Consider the following 21,965-nt stretch of genomic DNA (forward strand, 5'->3'; position numbering starts at 1 on the left):
TATCTTATCACCTCCACTCCCGTTTTCATGGTCTCCCTAATTGGCCTGCTAATTCCTTGCTTCTGTTCTCAATATGGCAAATAGAACAATCATTAAAACTTTGAGTCAGGTTATGTGACTCCTTTGCTCACAGCTACCCTGGGAATTCTTATCTGGTTCATAACATAAAGCCTAAAATTATTATTATTTTTTTTGACTACGTTGTGGCCCTTGCAGGATCTTAGTTCACTGCCCAGGGGTTGGACCTGTGCCCCTTGCATTGGGATCATGGACCACTGGACTACCAGGGAAGTCCCCTAAAACCTCAGATTCTTATGGTGGTCTAGGAAGTCTCTAAATTTTCTCCATCACACCTTTCCCCACTAATACTTCTCTCACCTTGTCTGCTACCACACTCTCATTCCCTCCACTTCAGCCACATTGGACCCCAACATATTCCTGCTTCGGCGCCTTGTGTGTATTGTTTTCTTGGCTTGGCAGTGTCTTTTTGCAGACAACCACAAGGCTCACTATTTCATCACATATGAAATAGATGCCCACCCTGCATTTCTGTCCTTTTTACCCTATTTAATCTTTCATCATAACATTTTATCACTATCTGACATATATTGACTTTAAAATGTTTCTTTTGTCTGTCTTCCTTCTCGAGAGTGGAAGCTTCACAAGGGCAGGGCTTTGTTCTTTTTTCATTGCTGAGTTCCCAGGGCCTGTGCCTGGGCTTGGTGCGTAGTAAGTGCCCACTACTGATTTGTTGAGTAAATATGTGAATGAATGGGGGAGGTTCAGGTCATTCCCATACACTTGCCAAAAGATTGCCTCATGCAGGTGCTTCTCCATTAGCTTATGCATATGTGCATGTTCCCAATAGCATGCCGGAAGACAGAAATTCAGAAAGCACCATCCCAGTTGAAATCCATGGTCCTTTCGACACAGTTTTCTCTGGCCAACAACAATCCAAGGGAATTAGGTCAAAGCAGATATGTACACTTGATAGCACATTGTCATTGTTAGGCTAGATCTGCAATTCAAACTAGCTTGAACAAACAAACCAAGAACGGAATATATTGGTTCCAGTAATTTGGAAGTATAATGGGTATTTTTAGGTATAGCTGGATTGTGAGACTCCAATGAAATGGTAACTTTGTATATATCTCTTGGATTCTTCTTTCCTGGATTGGCTTCATTCTCAATCAGGCTCTGTACAGATGATAGCAAAGAGAGCCTTAGGCAGTTGGTTCCAAGCTTATGTGGCCCCCAGCCCTACCACAGTTCTATGAAGTTGGCAGGCGCAAGCCATAAAAGGAAGCAAATCAGAGTAAACAAAAAAATGACATTGCTGCTCTGCTCCTCATGGCCATTTGTAAAGTTGATTTATTCAAAATTTTTAAATGTATTTTTATTTCCTTGAAGTCATTGACATAGAGTTGTCATTTTAGATTCAGCTGTCTTTGATTATCGTGTTTCTCAGAACCCCATGTTTGTTTCCTCTGCAACTCTTTCTGGCATAATGTTATTGTTCCTAATAGCATTGATGAGTCTTTGGAAACTTTAGACCAAACACAATTCAAATGCTAGTTAGCCCCTTTGGTGCTGTTGTCATGACCTGATGAAAATTATATAGACTGGGGCAATGTCTATGGGATCTGATGCAAGTGAAGTGGTCCTCACCACCAAAATAGTCCTCATACCACCCTTATCCACAGGCAAAGATTAGTCAAATTCTGCTCCAAAGTAGATGCAGCTTGAGAACAAACTTTCAGCATAGGAAATCAATAGGTTCTACAGGCATTTCAGTCAAGAGATTTGGGACTGGTCAGTCTGAGTCCTTCTTTTAACATGAACCTGGGCTATCGTTTGCTCAGTCTGCTTGATCCAGGGAGTGGAATGGGCATCTTACCTTATTCCTAAGATAAAAGGCCTTTGCCATTATAAAGTCACAGTTCAACTCATCCCTAGAGAGCTCTGGGTGGAGAATTTCAGAAGGGAGGTGAGGAAAATAGAGGGAGAGATTAGACAGGTCAAGATTCAAAATGGGGGAGCTACAACACTAGTTCTGCTGATTTAAATAAGAGAAGAATTTATAAGAAAATATTGTGAGGTGGCCCACAAGACGACTAGAAAGCCTGGAGATTCAGGCCCAGGAAATCAACAGGAATATAGATTTTGTGCATTGAATTGTGTTCCTCTAAAAGACATGTTGAAGTCCTAATCCCCAGTACCTGTGACGGTGACCTTTATTTGGAAATAAGGTCATTGTAGATGTAATCAGGTTACAAATGTGGTCATATTGGGTTATGGTGGTCTCTGACCCAGTGACTGGCATCTTTTTAAGAGAAAGGAATGGGAGATTGATACAAAGAGACCCAGGAGAAGACACAGGTAAGAAGGCCATTGGAAGATAGATGTGCAGACTGGAGTGATGCAACCCCAAGCCAAGGGACACCAAGGATTGTCAGCAATCCTTGGGTAGTTTTAAGCTACCCAGTTTGCTGTACTTTGTTTTGGCAGCCCAGGGAAACTAACACAGTCAGGAAGCATTGTAGTGGGAGCCTCAGCCAGAATCATGCTGAGTCTGCAGATGTGATACGAGAGCTGCTGCTGGTTGCTCATGCTGGTGTCCCTGGCAGTAGTGCCCTCTCCTCTGGTCCAGGATGAATGCTCCATTCTCCTTGTTTGCTTGTATTCAAGTTCTAGGTAGGATTGTCTGGCTGGATAAAGTCTGGGTCACATGTGCCTACCCAAGGTGACCAGAGGAGAGAAAACAAGAATCTGGGAATTCAGAAAGTTACACAGTGTGTCTTTCTCAAAGATAAGATAGAACTCAGATGCTAGGCAACCAAAAAAAGTCACTGTAACATGTATATGAAAGAAGGCAGCTGTTTTAAAATGTTGTTGTTCAGTCACCCAATTGTATCCAACTCTTTGTGACCCTGGGGACTGTAGCCCACCTCCCTATTCCTCACCATCTCCTGAAATTTGCCCAAGTTCATGTCCATTGCATCAGTGATGCCAACCAGCCATCTCATCCTCTGACACACTTCTCCTTCTGCCCTCAATCTTTCCCAGCCTCAGGGACTTTTCCAATGAGTCGGCTGTTTGCATCAGATAACCAAAATACTGGAGTTTCAGCTTCAGCATCAGTCCTTCCAATGAGTATTCAGGATTGATTTCCCTTAAGATTGACTAGTTTGATCTCCTTTCTGTCCAAGGGACTCTCAGGAGTCTTCTCCAGCACCACAGTTCGAAGGCATCAATTCTTTGGCACTCTGCCATCTTTATGGTCCAGCTCTCACAACTGTGCATGACCACTGGGAAGACCATAGCCTTGACTATATGGACCTTTGTTGGCAGAGAAATGTCTTTGCTTTTCAACACACTGTCTAGGTTTGTCATAGCTATCTTGCCAAGAAGTAATCACCTTCTGATTTCATGGCTGCAGTTAACATCCACAGTGATTTTAGAGCCCAAGAAGAGGAAGTCTGTCACTACTTCCACCTTTTCTCCTTCTATTTACTGGGAAGTAATAGAGCCGGATGCCATGATCTTATGTTTATTGATATTTAGTTTTAAGCCAGCTCTTTCACTCTCCTCCTTCACTCTTATCAAGAGGCTTCTTAGTTCCTCTTCACTTTCTGCCATTATAGAGTGGTATCATCTGCATATCTGAGGTTGCTGATGTTTCTCTCGCCTATCTTGATTCTAGCTTGTAACTCATCCAGTCTGGCATTTCTCATGATGTGCTCAGCATATAGCTTAAATAAACAGGGTGACAGCAGTCAGCCTTGTCATACTCCTTTCTCAATCTTGAACCAATCAGTTGTTCCATACAGCGTTCTAACTGTTGTTTATTGACCTGTATACAGGTTTCTCAGGAGACAAGTAAGATGGTCTGGTATTCCCATGTCTAAATATCAATAACCTTTAAAAATAAATAAATAAATGTCAATAACCTCAGATATGCAGATGACACCACCCTTATGGCAGAAAGTGAAGAGGAACTAAAGAGCCTCTTGATGAAAGTGAAAGTGGAGAGTGAAAAAGTTGGCCTAAAGCTCAACATTCAGAAAACTAAGATCATGGCATCTAGTCCCATCACTTCATGGGAAATAGATGGGGAAACAGTGGAAACAGTGTCAGACTTTATTTTTTGGGGCTCCAAAATCACTGAAGATGGTGATTGTAGCCATGAAATTAAAAGACGCTTACTCCTTGGAAGGAAAGTTATGACCAACCTAGATAGCATATTCAAAAGCAGAGACATTACTTTGCCATCAAAGGTCCGTCTAGTCAAGGCTATGGTTTTTCCAGTGGTCATGTATGGATGTGAGAGTTGGACTGTGAAGAAGGCTGAGTGCCAAAGAATTGATGCTTTTGAACTGTGGTGTTGGAGAAGACTCTTGAGAGTCCCCTGGACTTCAAGGAGATCCAACCAGTCCATTCTAAAGGAGATCATTCCTGGGTGTTCATTGGAAGGACTGATGCTAAAGCTGAAACTCTAGTACTTGGGCCACCTCATATGAAGAGTTGACTCATTGGAAAAGACTCTGATGCTGGGAGGGATTGGGGGCAGGAGGAGAAGGGGACGACAGAGGATGAGATGGCTGGATGGCATCACTGACTCGATGGACAAGAGTTTGAGTAAACTCCGGGAGTTGGTGATGGACATGGAGGCCTGGTGTGCTGTGATTCATGGGGTTGCAAAGAGTCAGACACAACTGAGTGAGTGAACTGAACTGAACTGAACTTATAAGAGCTTTCCACAGTTTGTTTTGATCCACATAGTCAAAGGCTTTATCGTAGTTGGCAAAACAGAAGTAGATGTTTTTTCTGGAATTACCTTGCTTTCTCTATGATCCAGCAAATGTTGGCAATTTGATCTCTGGTTCCTTTTTTTTTTCTAAACACAGCTTGGATATCTGGAAGTTCTTGGTTCACATAATGCTGAAGCCTAGCATGCAAGATTTTAAGCATGACCTTACTAGCATGGGAGATGAGTACAATTGTCCGATGGTTAGCATATTCTTGTTACTACCCTTCTTGGGAATTGGGATGAGGATTGACCTTTTCCAGTCCTGTGGCCACTGCTGGGTCTTCCAGATTTGCTGACATATTGAATGCAACACCTTGATGGCATCATCCTTTAGGGTTTTGAAGAGCTCTACTGGAATTCCATCCCATCCACTAGCTTTATTAAGAGCAGTGCTTCCTAAGGCTCATTTGACTTTGCACTCCAGAATGTCTCGCCCTGGGTGACTGACCACACCTTCATAGTAATCCGGTTCATTAAGATCTTTTTTGTATGGTTCTTCTGTGTATTCTTTCCATCTTTTCTTTATCTCTTCAGCGTCTACTAAGTGTATACCATTTCTGTCATTTATTGTGTCCTTTAAAATGTGTACATTTTAAAATGTAGTAGGTTGCAAATAATAATAATAACTGAAATTTGTGAATAATTTGCATTTTGACATAAACTGGAGGGACTGCAAGTTTATCTTTTAATTTCCTTTTAGGTTCCTGGTAGAAGTTGGATATATTGTATATATCTTCATGGTATATACTTGAGAATGTCACATCTGAAAATGCCATTTTCTGGGCATCTCCGCAAAAAACAAGACAGGTGTATGTTGAAGTAGATGTTGTGTCAGCACAAATTTGAGCAGATTGTGAAGAAGAGGCGTGTGAAGAAGGCCAGAGGCGCTGTACACTGTGGAGGAGTGTAGGCTCTGAAGCAGGCCTCTGGGACTTGAGCCCTGGCTCTCCCACTTACTAGCTGTGTGATTTGACAGTGTTTTAACCTCTTAAAGCTTTGGCTTTCCTGTTTGCCAAATTGGGATGATAATACCCTTGTAAGGATTAAATGAGTTAAGCCACATACAGTGCTGATATATAATAAGAACTAAAGGTTAGCTACTATCTCCTTACCAAGTTCTGAGCTTTGGAGAGGTTCTCTTTATCCTTTAGGGGATAGCATTTCTCAGCACAAAATTAAACAAAAACCAAAAACAGTATTCAGACAGCAAAAATATTTTGCTTATACCATCTGCATGAAACTCTGTGTCTGGGTGCTTTACCTCTCCAGTCCAGAACCAAGATCAGTAGACGGTCTCAGGCCTCCAGGGACAGGGACTACAACGTATGCTTTGCAGTTATTAGTTGTTCAGTAAATATTTGCTAAGTGTACTGGGCAAGGCAAGCAAGGTGCTTGGCAGTTGCACCACCCATCCTAGAAAACCTCATTGCCTTCTATATCCCCATCTCTTTCTGAAGGTTTCTTACATTTAGCTTGTCTTACACTGTAGCTGTCATGCGTGCTAAGTTGCTTCAGTCATGTTCAACTCTTTGTGACCCTATGGACTGTAGCCCACCAGGCTCCTCTGTCCATGGGATTTCTCAGGCAAGAATGCTGGAGTGGGTTGCCATGCCCTCCCTCCAGAAGATCTTCCCAAGCCAGGGATCTCTTGCAGCTCCTGCACTGGGAAGCAGGTTCTTTACCACTAGCATCACCTGAGAGGCCCTAGTCTGAGGCAAACCCTGACTGTGGAAGTCAGTCCACAAATTTCCTTGGTCTATCTCAGAGGAGACTTTGTGCAAACACAGAGTCTTCCTTGAAGAGGTCTAGTGGATCGTGACTAACTGACCCAATCAAAGCCACTTTTGGAACGTACTAATTGGAACTTGTAGAGAGAGCCAGAAGTTGGTAGGGGAAGCAGAGTTCAAGAAGCACACAGAGCAAAACTGCGAGTTAGCTGAATCCAGAAACAGACGCTTGAAGGAAAGAGAGAGAATTAGTGAATTGCTTTTTGCTGGCAGCAGAAATAAGGACAGGCATGCATAATGGCAGGCACACCAGTGCTGTACACGATGATCTCATTTAAACCTTATGGTAACGCAGTGAAATAGTTGCCATGTTTATTCTCCATTTTACACATGAGGTCATGAGGCCTAGGGAATTGAGTGTATTGTTAACAGTTGTGAAGTTAGAGAAGCTGAGTTGGATTGAAACCTAGGACCAGCCTATAAGCAGAAGCAGAGCAGCTGAAGCCACACTGGGCAGAGTGATGAACGCCTGCCACTGAGGCCACCGCAGTTGTGTCCCAAGTCCTTGTCCAGGCCTGCTTCCCTGGGAAGCCCAACTATGAATTCACTTTCACTGACTGTGTGTATAATAAATGCTCCTCTGAGGAAGGAGAGAAGGAAACTTGAAAGGCTTTTGTTTGCTAAAGGCTCACTACTCAAGGTAGGTTTCAGGAATAGCAGATTTGGCATTACTTTGACTTATTAGAAATGCAGTATCCGGGTACTTCCTCCAGCCCTCCTAAATCAGCCTTCCTTTTAATAATCAGCACAAACTGTACATATTTGGTATGTCCATTAAAGACGGAGAAGCATTTCTCTGACACATTGGTTGTCACACGTAGCTGCATACTGGGAGTTTAAAAAGATACAGTTGCCTGGGTCTCTAGCCCTGGATCCTACGGATTTAGTTGGTGTGAGCTGTGGCCTGGACATGGTGCCTTTTGGCTCCCCATGTGATTCTAGTGTACAGCAGAAATTGAGAACCCCTGACTCTAAAACCTCTAATCTTGGTGTAAATACCTGATATGCAAGGGGCTGAGGCATAATTTGAATGACGACTGTGAAATCATGAATATCAGTTAAAGTCAATACAGATTTGTTCACCAAATCATAGGTGACGAGAAATGCTTGAAGCTATAGAAGGATTAACCATAAAATAAAATGAATGTGATGAAATTAAAATTACTGTGGATGACTACTTCCAACTTTTCCCCTTCTCCTGCACACTGCGGAAGACCTCGCTTGCTCATGTGTTTTCCTCTTCCTGCTCTCAAGTGACGGTTCTATCTCTTGAGTGCTTAAATGATATAGGCTCATGAGGAAAAGGAGGAAAGGTGGAAGACAGAAGGTAGTGGCCAGAATAGAGTTTTAAGAAATTTGGTGGTGGGTTTGGAAGAGTGATGTTGGTAAGTATGGGTTTTGAGGAAACTGGGGAGAAGATTAAAAAATGTATGGTAAGTGTGGAAATTTTACTGATTAGAGTCTCATTAGCATTTTTAAGAGATGTAAGGAAAGCACTGAATATCTTTTATAAAAATTCTTGTATGGAAATATACATAACAAAATTTACCATTTTAATTTTTAAAGTATACTGTGGCATTAAATGGCATTAAGAATATTCACATTGTTGTGCAACCATCACTACTGTCCATTCCCAGAATTCTTTCATCATCCAAACAGAAACTTGACCCATTAAATAATAACTCTTCATTTCTACCCCTCCCCCACCAGCCCCTGGTAACTACTACTATACTTTCTATCTCCATGAATGATTATTCTTGGTACCTCATACAAGTGGAATCATGCAATATTTGTCCTTTTGTGTCTGGTTTATTTCACATAGCTGCGAATTTCTTTTATAATTTGTTTTAACCTCTTAGACTATGCTCTATAAATTATGACTTATTTGGGAACTGAAGCATGTGTGACTTAGCTTTTTTAGTGCTGCAGTAGTGTAGTGCTGCTTTTCTTGATAGGGCTTGAACTTAGGAGATGATTATACTAAGAGGTAAGCCAAGCTAAAAGTAAAAATAGTTTCAGGAAAGGTTGAGATAACCTTGTTGATGACAGAGCATGCAGGCTTTTAAGGAAGACCGATATCTAAGATTGACAGTCTGTGATACTGCTTATAATTGCTTCATCCAGTTTGCTAACAAAGGCTTTTTGGTATTTCTGGTTGAGAGTGGGTCACATGCTCTTTACCTATTCCTGTTTTCAACTTCTTCCCAAACTAAAATGCTGTTTTAGCAATTATCACTCCCTCTTTTTGGCTGTGGAGACGTTGGTTGATTTGGCTTGTGTGAACAAAGATATTAATGTGATGAGAGCAGGGTGGGGTTTTTTGGTTTTGTTTTTAGAAAAGTATGCTTTAAATCTCATGAGTAAGCCTTAGAACACATCAGTCATTTCTGAAGTGATCACTTGGGCTTTATCCCACAACTGTTAAAGAACAGGAAGTTAGAGGGACATCACCATTTTCTCTCAGAGTATTTTAGAACATTTATGATCAATCTGTGAGCCTTTTCAGGAAATACTCAAAATAAATTGTCATGTACTAGTTATATGATTTTTCACAGATTTTTCGACATTGTTGACTCAATTTTTTAAAATTTTGTAAGTGTGAGTGGTTGTGCCTACCTAGAATTCAAGGAGCTAGTATCTACATGGAACGCTCTCCATAAATTATAGTTGTCTGTGTTGATTCTGTACCATGATAATATGTCTTTTGCAGACATCTACACTTTAGGTAGAATATGGAATTTCATTGGCAAAGAAGTCCGTAGGTATTGTTATATAATACTTCTTTATTAATAAGATAATAGCATACTGTTGTCTTCAGTTGGCCTCACTAAAAGCAGAGCCTGAGATAGGGCTTCAACTGCTCTTTGGTAAGAATCTATAAGGTAATGAGGGAGACAGGATAGGAAGGGGAAGGGCCCAATTAAAGATATGGCTTAAGATAAAATCAAGCCTTTTAGCTTGATGTTGGAGCATGAGGGGGAACTGCTGGAATATAAATGCTACCACAGAATCATCCCAGGCAGCAGTTCAGGCTTTCATTATGTAGTGGGGCCACTTTAGGACTCTAAAACTTTTATGGAAGGCTTGTGGAACCGTCAAGAATAGCTATTTGCTGTGACATCTGTGTCCACTAACTTTAAAATGGCTATGCAGTAGAGCCTCTTAACCAACTCTTAGTGATGAATCAAGCCAAAATTGCTTCACAATGGAAAACAAAACATTTATTTGTTCATGAATTTAACTTCTATTTCTTAAACATCTGTTAGATGCGTAGAAATGTTCTAGGCACAAAAATCAAGGTCAAAACAATAAGAATTATCAATGGAGATTTTTTAATTACTTAAAGGACAGCTTGTTGAAACAGGACAGCAATAACCATTTCTTCCAGGACTTTCAATTAAGTACCTAGACTGATAAAGGTAATGTGGTGTTTAAACTGTATTTTTGAAAAAGGATACTACAACTTGTTTAAATTAGTTCTTTACATGACTAGTTGAACTTGGAAAGTTGAAACATTAGCAGCAAAAGTGGTACCCTGTTTCTGCTTCAAGCAATTGCACATGAAAATCAGGGGAAATTTGTGGTAGTTGAGGTAGGGCTTTGGAAATCAGTAAATTTAAAATGCACCCTTTGAAATAAATCTAGAAATCAGTGGGTTTTTTAACATAAAAACACGTAACCCTGTTTAATACTATTGAACAATAAGTACTTTTAGATACAGTAATAAAGGGTTCTTATAGAGTAGGCAAAGAACTAAATGTTTTCATTTTGACTCAAGTTCTTGCCCTTACATATATTTGGTGAGCTCAACCAGACATATGGAAACAAAAGGAGAAAAAAATCCACAAACTTCCTCTAAGCTTCTTACTGTATGTATGTGGTGTGCTGTGCTCAGTTCTGTCCGACTCTTTGTGACCCCATGGATTGTAGCCCGCCAGGCACCTCTGTCCATGGAATTTTCTAGGCAAGAATACTGGAGTAGGTTGCCATTCCATACTCCAGGGGATCTTCATGACTCAAGGATTGAAGCTATGTCTCTTGCATCTCCTGCATTGGCAGGCAGCTTCTTTACTATTGTGCCACCTGGAAACCTTATTACTAAGCCCACGTTGTGCTGTGTTGTGCTTGGTCACTTAATCATGTCCGACTCTTTGAGACCCCATGGACTGTATCCTGCCAGGCTCCTCTGTTTCATGGGGATTCTCCAGGCAAGAATTACTGGAGTGGGTTGCCATGCCCTCCTCCAGGGATTGAACCCAGGTCTCCTGCATTGCAGGTGGATTCTTTACCAGCTGAACTACCAGGGATGCCCTATGCTATGCTATGCTAAGTCGCTTCAGTTGTGTCCGACTCTGTGCGACCCCATAGACGGCAGCCTACCAGGCTCCCCCGTCCCTGGGATTCTCCAGGCAAGAACACTGGAGTGGGCTGCCATTTCCTTCTCCAGTGCATGAAAGTGAAAAGTGAAGGTGAAGTCGCTCAGTCGTGTCCGACTCCTAGCGACCCCATGGATTGCAGCCTAACAGGCTCCTCCATCCATGGGATTTTCCAAGCAAGAGTGCGGGAGTGGGGTGCCATTGCCTTCTCTGCAGGGATGCCCTACTAAGCCCATGTTTGGGAATAATAATTGGTGTACTTCATACAATGAGCTGGGAAACGTGTCTTGTCATGGTTCTTCTTTCATAAGCAGCAGAGATGAACTTTGAATAACTTAAGCAGAGGGAGAGTTTACTGGAAGGATATATAATAGTTCTTAGAATAGAAGAGAAAACTTAGGCACCTGGCTTGGAAAGGACAGGAATCATTATGACAGAATCTGAGGATCCAGGTAACAAAAATGGATGGTCTCTCTTCAGAACGTGTCTGCTGCGTTGAATCCACTTCTGGCATTTTTTAGTCTATGACATTTTACTTAAAGCCCAAATCTCATTTATCTCAATGTTTCATTTGAGTGTAAAATTCTTCTAGTTTTCTTGTAAGTTTAATTTTCCATTTTCATCCCCATTAGAAAGGCCAGCAGAGTCCTTTGTGTTTCCATGTCTCCTTTAAAGGATATTTTTCTCCTTTTTACCCTGGTATATATTCCTAGACTTAATATTGGTTCAAATACAGGTGTACTTACATTTAAAAACAGATATAAGGAAATGACTACACTACCTAAGCTCAGCTAACATGAGCTAAAGTTAGAAAAACACGTTTTCTTTTTGTTATTCCTGCATAAACCATACTACTAGTCTTCATTATCAGAGCATTATTGAAATACCTTCACTGTTTATTTGTTCATTCATTCACTCATTCATTTTTATTTATTCACCAAACAGTTATTAGCTACCTACATTTGTCATGCCTTACTTTTTTTCCCTAGGGCTTCCCTGATAGCTCAGTTGGTAAAGAATCCACCTGCAATGCAGGAGACCCTGGTTAGATTCCTGGGTCAGGAAGATCCACTGAATAAGGGATAGACTACCCACTCCAGTATTCTTGGGCTTCCCTTGGGGCTCAGCTGGTAAAGAATCTTCCTGCAATGTGGGAGACCTGGGTTTGATCCCTGGGTTGGGAAGATCCCCTGGAGAAGCTGAAGGCTACCCACTCCAGTTCTGGCCTGGAGAAGTCCATGGGGTCGCAAAGAGTTAGACACAACTGAGTGACTTTCACTTTCAGAGTTTGTTTGGCTTTTAAATGGACTTAGGAAAAAGGAGGGTAAGAGGAAGGTTTCAGTGAAATTAGCACAAGCTGGTCAGAGGGGACCAGAAAGAAATTTGTGATGTAGTTTCTCACTTTTGAGTCTGTATCACTGACATAGTCTAAATTTCCAGATCCTGAAGCTTATTGTTCCTGCTGCAGAAGCAACCTACCTGGCATCAGAGTTTTTCCATCCTCTACTTACCTGGGCAAAGAAGGAGCTTAGAGGATAAAGATTTAAGTGCTCCTGAAGGGCATGGGACTCAGGGCTCCCAGGTAAGGGTGGATCTGGTAGGGTTGTTGTCTTATAGAAGCATAAATAGCAGTCCTACAACTGACTTTTTCTCTGCTCTACTGCTTGTATTCCCATCATGTCAGGTGATCTAATAACCTATGATACCTTTTCTTCTTCAAGTCTAGGGTCTGATATTGCATTTGGCTCTCATGTCTCTTTAATTTTACTTAATCTGTAACAAAGAATGCTCAGGCTACCGCACAATTGCACTCATCTCACACGCTAGTGAAGTAATGCTTAAAATTCTCCAAGCCACGCTTCAGCGATACGTGAACCGTGAACTTCCAGATGTTCAAGCTGGTTTTAGAAAAGGCAGAGGAACCAGAGATCAAATTGCCAATGTCTGCTGGATCATGGAAAAAGCAAGAGATTTCCAGAAAAACATCTATTTCTGTTTTATTGACTATGCCAAAGCCTTTAACTGTGTGGATCACAATAAACTGTGGAAAATTCTGAAAGAGATGGGAATACCAGACCACCTGAACTGCCTCTTGAGAAACCTATATGCAGGTCAGGAAGCAACAGTTAGAACTGGACATGGAACAACAGACTGATTCCAAATAGGAAAAGGAGTACATCAAGGCTGTATATTGTCACCCTGCTTATTTAACTTCCATGCAGAGTACATCATGAGAAATGCTGGGCTGGAGGAAGCACAAGCTGGAATCAAGATTGCCGGGATAAATATCATTAACCTCAGATATGCAGATGACACCACACTTATGGCAGAAAGTGAAGAAGAACTAAAGAGCCTCTTGATAAAAGTGAAAGAGGAGAGTGAAAAAATTGGCTTAAAACTCAACATTCAGAAAACTATGATCATGGCATCCGGTCCCATCACTTCATGGCAGATAGATGGGAAAACAGTGGAAACAGTGTCAGACTTTATTTTTGGGGGCTCCAAAATCACTGCAGATGGTGACTGTAGCCATGAAATTAAAAGATGATTACTCCTTGGAAGGAAAGTTATGACCAACCTAGAGAGCATATTCAAAAGCAGAGACATTACTTTGCCAACAAAGGTCCGTCTAGTCAAGGCTATGGTTTTTCCAGTGGTCATGCATGGATGTGAGAGTTGGACTGTGAAGAAAGCTGAGTGCTGAAGAATTGATGCTTTTGAACTGTGGTGTTGGAGAAGACTCTTGAGAGTCCCTTGGACTGCAAGGAGATCCAACCAGTCCATCCTAAAGGAGATCAGTCCTGGATGTTCATTGGAAGGACTGATGTTGAAGCTGAAACTCCAATACTTTGGCCACCCGATGCGAAGAGTTGACTCATTTGAAAAGACCCTGATGCTGGGGAACATTGAGAGTAGGAGGAGAAGGGGACGATAGAGGATGAGATGGTTGGATGGCATCACCGACTCGATGGACATGGGTTTGGGTAGGCTCCGGGAGTTGGTGATGGACAGGGAGGCCTGGCGTGCTGCGGTTCATGGGGTTGCAAAGAGTCAGACACAACTGAGCAACTGAACTGAACTGAATCTGTAACATTTCCACAGTCTTTCTGTCTTTTACGTTAGCGTTTTTGAAGAATTATAGCCCTCACTACACCTCCTCCCCTGTCCTTTTTTTTCCCCCCTCTGGCTGTGCTGTGCAGTTTGTGGGATCCTGCAATAGAAACTCTGAATCCTAACCACTGGACTGCCAGGGAATTCCTGAACCCTACCCGTTTTAAAAATAGAATAATCCTCATTTTAGGTCTGTCTGACATTTCCTTGTGATTAGAGTGAAGTGATACGTTCTAGGCCAGAGTACCACATAGGTGATATTGTGTCCTTCTCAGAGTACCATGTCTGTTCACATTGGTAATGTTAATTTCAATGACTTGCTCAAGGTGTATTCCAAATTCTCCATTATATAATTAGTGTTTCTCTCCTCACTTTTGCATCTAGTAAGAACAATCCATGAGGAGACACTTTATGATGCAAACATTCTCATCAAAATTTTCTCTAGATGTAGCATCCATTGATGAATCTTGTCTCATCTAATCTTCATTTTCATGGTTGCAAAAGAATGGTCCTCCAGGTCTAATACTACTTCCCCACCCACCAGTAAGCCATTGAATTTCATTACAGCTGAGGATTCCCTTTTCCCTCATTTAATTTTATTTACTGTCCATTTATTATTGATATGGACTTGTGAATTCCCATTTTTTTAGTGGTTTATAATTGATTGCTGTACTTCTTTTGATACTCAAATTCATATATTTTTGCTTATGTAAATTACTAGGCAAATGTAGCTTTAGGCAGTTTACCAACATCCAGTTGGGTTATAGCCACTTAGCCCCTTCTAAAGTATAGAAATTTGGGAGCCTAGCCCTGTTATGTACCAGGTGCAATGCTGAGCAATTTAATTTCAGTGTATGTGGCATACCTATACGTGCTTAGATATGAATAGACGATAGCTCACAAAGAACTGATAGCAGGGCCTACTTTGAGAGAAGGAGATGGGGGAGGAGGACTGGGGTTTGAAGTTGGAGAGAAATTTTCACTTTTGTAATATTTGAATTTTTTAAAAAATCAGGGACATGTAACAAGTTATCAGTTCTTTTAAAATGTTTCTTTTCTTGTTGAATGGTTATCAGCAAAACCAGATCAGTTTGGTTCTGCCACTGAAGAACACATTTTGTTTTCCCTGTTACTAAACTTCTCAGCTTTGTGTGAAAGCTTTCTAGGCACACAGTCTTCACTGCCTTTTGTACAATTGTTTGGTGACTACCCTTAGTGTGGGTCTGTCTTTGAAAGCAAGCTTTGAGTACCAGCACTGTAGATTTTGATTGACCCGTGGCCCTCAGTTCTCAGACTCAGAGTGTGACTGTACTGCCAGTGTTAATGCAGTGTAATTGCCATAGCAGTGGAGTGCTGCTTCCACCCTGACCTTCATTCTAGAAAGTTTTACAAGCTGGTAGAGGGGAGACTGTATGCGAAGTTGTTAGATTAAGTGCTCATCTCAAACTAATTTCTCAATCATTTGGCTGCATGTGTCCTAGGTAAGTAATGATGGCTGGATTTGTTCATGGCAGTGCTTTGGAATCTTAATAATTCTCAGGGTGTCTGCTATTGAGTAGCTGTCCTTTCCACATTTTAGATAATTGAGACCATTTTTTTTTCTATAAATCTACACACAATATATCCTAAAGTTTCTTCCTCACTTAAAATAAACCAGTACATTCAAGACACTCGATCTCACTGTGGTAAGAAATCTCTGAACCTTGCAAAGCTCTGGATGCTCTGGCTCAGCGCAGAGAACTTTGTAACACATAACCCAGAGGGAAGCTCCGTTGGCCCCCTCACAAGCAGACTTGTGTAATTACTCCTCCATTAAGCCTGCATGCAGACCACACTGAACTCAACCATAGTCATCCTTCTTGAAAAAAAATAAAATAAAGTGGCCTTATTATAAACATGGGCAAGCTGGATTTTTTTGAGGGGCTTTTGCATTTTGGAGCCTTGTGGTTTTCTTCATCTATTTGATAATCATTAACATGCGCAGCAGTTAACCTTCCAGCAATGTGAAACTTTATATCTGAGCTTTGCAGCATCTGTCTTGAAACACAGACTGAGGTTTGCTGAGGCTGTTTTTATAATCACTGGTGGTAAAAATCAGGAAGATGCAAAATGGGCGTGTATTGAAGTGTAGTTCATCCAACATTCTAGACCTTAAATTAGAGTGATGAGCATAAACACTGCAAACAGAGTTTTTTTTTTTCCCCAACTAAATTGCAATTATATTTTAAATTACCTACAATTACCAGAAACCATCTCAAAGCTAGAAATTAACTTCTTAGGCACTGGTCCCAGCAGATCAGCTGTTAAATAGACCATCTTGTGTAGCTGACCTCCCACTCTAGTTTCACTCACACACAGCCTCACACGAACCAAGCAAGGCAGAGCCCCAGGGCGGGGCACAAGTTTCACAGTCACGTGATAGGCGTGACAGCCCAACAGGATTGTGCAGCCATATTTTTACAACTTCCTGAATTATAGTTTCATCCAGGTTCATGATGTTTAGCTGAAATACTGTGCTTGTTTTCTTTTTGCGAGCAAGTGACCATTTTATTTTAGATTTTAGTTGAATTATTTTATGCAGCAGGTTTTGTCATCTGAAATTTAGGAGCCACTAGGACTATTTCTGACTGGTCACTGTGTGACCTTGGTTAAAGTTCTTATCTTCTGGGCTTCAGAATGGGATGAGCAGTTGGGAAAGTGCCAGGTGGCCTCCCGTCAGGGCATCTGCCAAGTGGCCTACGTACATGGGTAGATTCTTTCCCATCTTGTAGTCAGTCTGCTCCCTGGTCCTGTGTTGCCACCTCCCTTTCAAGGAGAGAATGGGGATACTTCCTGGCTAGTATATAACTCAGGAGAAGGCAATGGCACCCCACTCCAGTACTCTTGCCTGGAAAATCCCATGGATGGAGGAGCCTGGTAGGCTGCAGTCCATGGGGTCGCTAAGAGTCGGACACGACTGAGCGACTTCACTTTCACTTTTCACTTTCATGCATTGGAGAAGGCAATGGCAACCCACTCCAGTGTTCTTGCCTGGAGAATCCCAGGGACAGGGGAGCCTGGTGGACTGCCATCTATGGGGTCGCCCAGAGTCAGACACGACTGAAGCAACTTAGCAGCAGCAGTATATAACTCAGCACATAGTTGAGTTGAATTCAGCATGGTAGAGTACTTTAAAATGTTGAAATTTATACTTAATACATTTCAGAATGGATGAACTAGTTTAAACCTCATGGCCTCTTGTTTCTCCAGGAACCCATGATGATTCTCTTTTTCTTGAATCCAGTTTCTTGTCTTGAATTCACTCCCCTAACTGTCCCTAAAGTGATTTTTCTGAAATGCAGAGCAATGCCAATTTCCTTCTTAAAATTTTTCAAATTTTCCATTTGCCAAGAGCCATCCTGATTAGATCCCTGCCAACTTCTCTGCTTCACACTTCACTTTCACAGTATGAAATTATTTCCAATTCTCTCCCATACACCACTCTTGTATTCATATAAAACACTTCGTTTCGTACTGTCGATTTTTTCTGGCTTGCTCGCCTCTCACTTGGCTAAATCTTAACAGCGGTGTTTAAGACTGTTTAGATCGTACTTGGAGTGCATGTTTGTGTCCCCTCAAAATTCATATTATGGGCTCCCCCGCTGGCTCAGTGGTAAAGTATCTGCCTGCAATGCAGGAGACCCAGGTTCAATCCCTGGGTCGGGAAGATCTCTTAGAGTAGGAAATGGCAACCCACTTCAGTATTCTTGCCTGGAGAATTCCATGGACAGAGAAGCCTGGTAGGCTACAGTCCATGAGGTCACAGAGTCAGATACAACTGAGCATGCACAGAAAAATTCATATATTGAAATCTTAACCCTCGATGTCATGGTATCAGCAGGTACCTTTGGGAGGTGATCAGGTCATAGGCAGAGCCTGCATGAACAGGATTAGTGCCCTTAAAAAGAGGCCCCAGAAAGATCACTTGTCCTGTCTGCCATGTGAAGTTGCAGTGAGAAGACAGCCATCAGTGAGGAAGCGGACTTGCACCAGACACCAGATCTGCCAGTGCCATCATCCTCATTTCCAGAATTGGAAAAAGTCAATTTCTATTGTTTATAAGCTCCCCAGTTTATGGTATTTTGTTATATCTGCCCAAACTAAGACAGACCATATTCCCCAGAAAGCCTCTCTGAAAGTCCCTACAGCCTAGTAGATAATAGTTTTTAATTTATTCACTTAATTCATATAAAGTTGAGTGCTTATTATGTACTACTCAGTGGTATTAACTAATGAGGGTCATTTTCCTCTATGAGTCGCTCTGCTCATCTCTAGGTATCAGGGAAGAGAAGAGAGCGTCCAAAGAGAGTGAGTTAGATTTCCTGGTGCACATTACCGGGAGGGCCAGATGGATGACCTTCAGGGCATGTTTGGGAGGCCTTATCTGAGAGCTGCAGAAGGGTGATGTAGAACAAATAACTACAATCATTTCTCTCAACTATGAACTCTATAAAGTTGAACTTGAGCTTAAAGTAAAAGATGGTTTTTATTGAACTAAGTTTGGTTAATGTGCTAGACCTTACACTATTAATTATACTATTATGCTATTAATGCACCCTTCCTTATACTATTATGATGTAATATTGGAGTTACATTAAAATAGTATGATTAGGGGATAAACCAGAAAGAGGATTTGTTTTGATTATTCTGTGCCTATAAGTCATGTCAGTGACTTGATTAAGTAATGCTTCTTTAACCCAACTTCTGGGGGATTTTTGAGAGATAGACAAATTGGTGTAGAATTAAAAGGTGACAAATAGATGGGCTAATATATCTGCAGTCCCATTATATCAATAGGAATGCTTTCAGCATCAAGAGAAAACCTAACCAAAGTGACAAACTATTTTACTCATGTAACAAGCATTCTGGAGGTAAACAGCGGTTGGTGACTGTTAACAGTGTGAAAAATACAAAGCCAGCGTTTCTCCAGTTTTGTTGGCCATTCTCTTGTGCTTTGCAAGATGGTTGCCATAGCTCTAGACATGAGTCTATATCCAAAACAGGAAGGGGGTGGCAGAAGGAAATGTGTGACAGTGTCATTTCTCCTTTATATCAGGAAAGCAAGGATTTGCCAGAACGCCTGGAGACGCTTACTTACACCTCACTGGGCCTGAAACTGCCTCAGTGGCCAACCCTAGCTTCAGGAGAGCAGGAAAGCAAATATATGGCTTTTCTAGTCTCTGTAATGCAACATGCCAAGTAAGGTAGATTTGAGAACAGGAGATGGGCTAACCAACCAATGGCTTCTGCCACATGTATCCTGTTTAATTCTCTTAGAAGTCATCAGGCTTCACTACCATTTATCAGTGTTTTGGTCTTTAGGACTCTTGTAAAGGTGGCAGAAATATGAAGTTATAGATTGTTTACAAATTTCCTCAGTTACTACAGCAATGTGCCTGCATCTTCAATGGCCCATTTCATGCCTGAGGAAGAAGCATTTGCCTGTGGTGCCAAGGAAATGTTTTGAATCCAGTTGTTTGGATAGTTTTGAAAAAAGTGCAAACAAAAATGTCTATCCTTGGTTTAATTTTTCACTCTTGTTTATCCATGGGTGCTTCTAAGAGCTTTTGCAAGTAAACCTTCCAAATCTTAAACTAAGCGTGGTAGGCAAACTATCTCACAGTTTACAACCCATCAAGAAGAATAACAATCCATTAATTCTGGTGAGGTAAGCTCAAGAAAGGGGGCATGTGGAGTAAACCAGGGGGATTCTAGCAAGTGTGAAGGTTTGAAACCATAATGTATTCTCACTGTGGTGGTATGTCCACAGACACCTCTCTGCTTTAGGAACACATGTGGCAGGATATGCTCTGACACAGTTGGCCTAAGGGCAGTACAGAGTAGTGTTTAAGATGTAAGCTCTGGAGCCAGTCTGTCTAGGCTCAAGTCCTGATTCTACAACTTACTAGCTGTGTGACCTCGGACATGTTACATAAACTCTCTGTGCCTCTAAAGCGGACAGTAGTAGTACTCAGCTAATGTATATAAATATATATGTGAAGCATTAAGAAAATTTCCCATCACATTATATACAACAACTGGTACCTATTGGCTTTTGTCATTGTATAGTGCTATTATATCACTGTAATGTCCACCAGGCCAAGTAGATTCTTTGCTTCTTCACCTTTCCCTTTTTGTTGCTTGTGCATCCTTTTGGACATTTGCCTATTATAGAGGAAGCACTCGTAAATACTCATTAATGTTTAAGTGCCTCAGAAGTAGTAGTACTTCATCACTCTGTGTACACTGTGCTATGCAATATGTATTATTATCACAATTTCACAGAAAGAAAAGGAAGTTGAGCAGAATGGTGAAAGAATTTGTCCAAGCCACACAGCTAGTAAACTTGTTGGAGTTAGAATTAGAACACAGGTATTTTGGGCTCCAAGATCTGTACTTACTCCCTTTGTGGCATTATTGAATCAAGTTATAAAACTTAAATTAGCTTTTTATGTGCATCTTTTTCTCTGCATGTAATTTTCTCATGCTCTGTGGGAAAGATTTGAGCCATAGGCATCTTTTAGGACATCTGCACAGCTCACAATCATCTTTCTCTTTCTAAAAACCATTTCAGAATCCTAATAAAGGAGGCCCCACTTTTTCAGAATACAAAACCCTTCTTTCCTAAGAGCAACCCATTCCATATGAGTGTCATAGGCCCAACTATAGGCTTCCAAGAAGAGGCAGTATCACCTAGGTTATCCCAGTAAATCAGATAACCCATCCCATAAACTACCTTAATTGGTACAGGAACTGTACATGATCAACTCAGATCAGTAAATCATTCTTTCTTGGGACTTTTTCCTAGAGTTATTTGGGAAAACAATACAAAATGTATTTCCTCTCTTTTGGGTTATTAAGCTTATATAGAATTGGAGTCTTCAGCTTCCAACTGTCATTCTGTTGGTGGAGAGGAACTGTTGAAGAATTAGAGTGTCCTTACAGGTGTACCTGAGGCCAGATGAATCTCCTAACCTATTTATGAGAGTTAACAAATTCCCTTTATTTGCTTACATTTTTTTGAGTTAGATTAATGCCACCTGCAGTAAAGACTCTTTATTAATATGCTTATTCCCCTTCCTTATCCATGGGTGTGAAAATCTTTTTTTAATTCAGAAACATTATATTAAGGATTTTACTTTAAATTGACACACATGTCAGATAAGCATGAGTTAAACAATTGTGCATGGAATCAAATCCAGAAGAATTAGAAATCTTCACTCATCCTGAAGATTTTGCTTGGGTATTCCTTCCTTAGCTGTCATCATACAGCTACAATTGATGCATAGATGATGTATCCCCAGGACAGCAATACGACAGAATACAAAGCTGAATAAATCTGGTCCAGCGTGTGGCAACTCACTGGCTTCATGGTAAGAAGACGACAAAAATTCAAAGCATGGGTATAAGATGTAGGCTCTAGAGTAATCTCTGAAGTGGTTTAAAAAAAAATCTCTTTTGAGCTTTTCTTCTTCTAATTTTCCATCCTTTCTATTTATGAGACTTCACAATTTGGGATTTCGCTCGTGCTTAGAGAATGGAACATTCAAAAACCAGAAAAGAAAAGATAAGGAATGATGCTTTTGTTATTATTGTCATTATTAAGGTGAAAGCAAGAAATTTCTATTGTAAATCAATCCTGTTAGAATCAGGGGTGGATTCAAATCTTAATAGGCAGTGAGGAGAACTCATTCTTAATAGGCAGTGAGGAGGCCAGATCATTCATAGAACCATAGAACTATAGAATATTTAAAGAGGAAGAGACCTAAGCAATTCAGTATTTTCATTTTATGAGAGAAAAAGCTGAAACCCAAAAGGTTAATCCACTTGTTCAAAGTCACA

The 21,965-nt window shown here is 41.0% G+C and overlaps 1 protein-coding gene and 1 pseudogene across 1 annotated transcript in view; one reads left to right on the plus strand and one right to left on the minus strand.

Moving 5' to 3' along the window:
* BMP4 (bone morphogenetic protein 4) overlaps positions 1-21,965 on the plus strand; it is a 225,950-nt gene that overhangs the window by 123,564 nt on the left and 80,421 nt on the right. The window lies entirely within an intron of this gene.
* On the minus strand, positions 21,331-21,495 carry LOC147364333 (transition zone microprotein 1 pseudogene; annotated as a pseudogene).

The sequence above is a fragment of the Bos grunniens genome, chromosome 10 (genome assembly GCF_055505025.1).
Source record: "Bos grunniens cultivar Pamir isolate PY7600 chromosome 10, Bosgru_T2T1.0, whole genome shotgun sequence".
NCBI classification, from domain to species: Eukaryota; Metazoa; Chordata; class Mammalia; order Artiodactyla; family Bovidae; genus Bos; species Bos grunniens.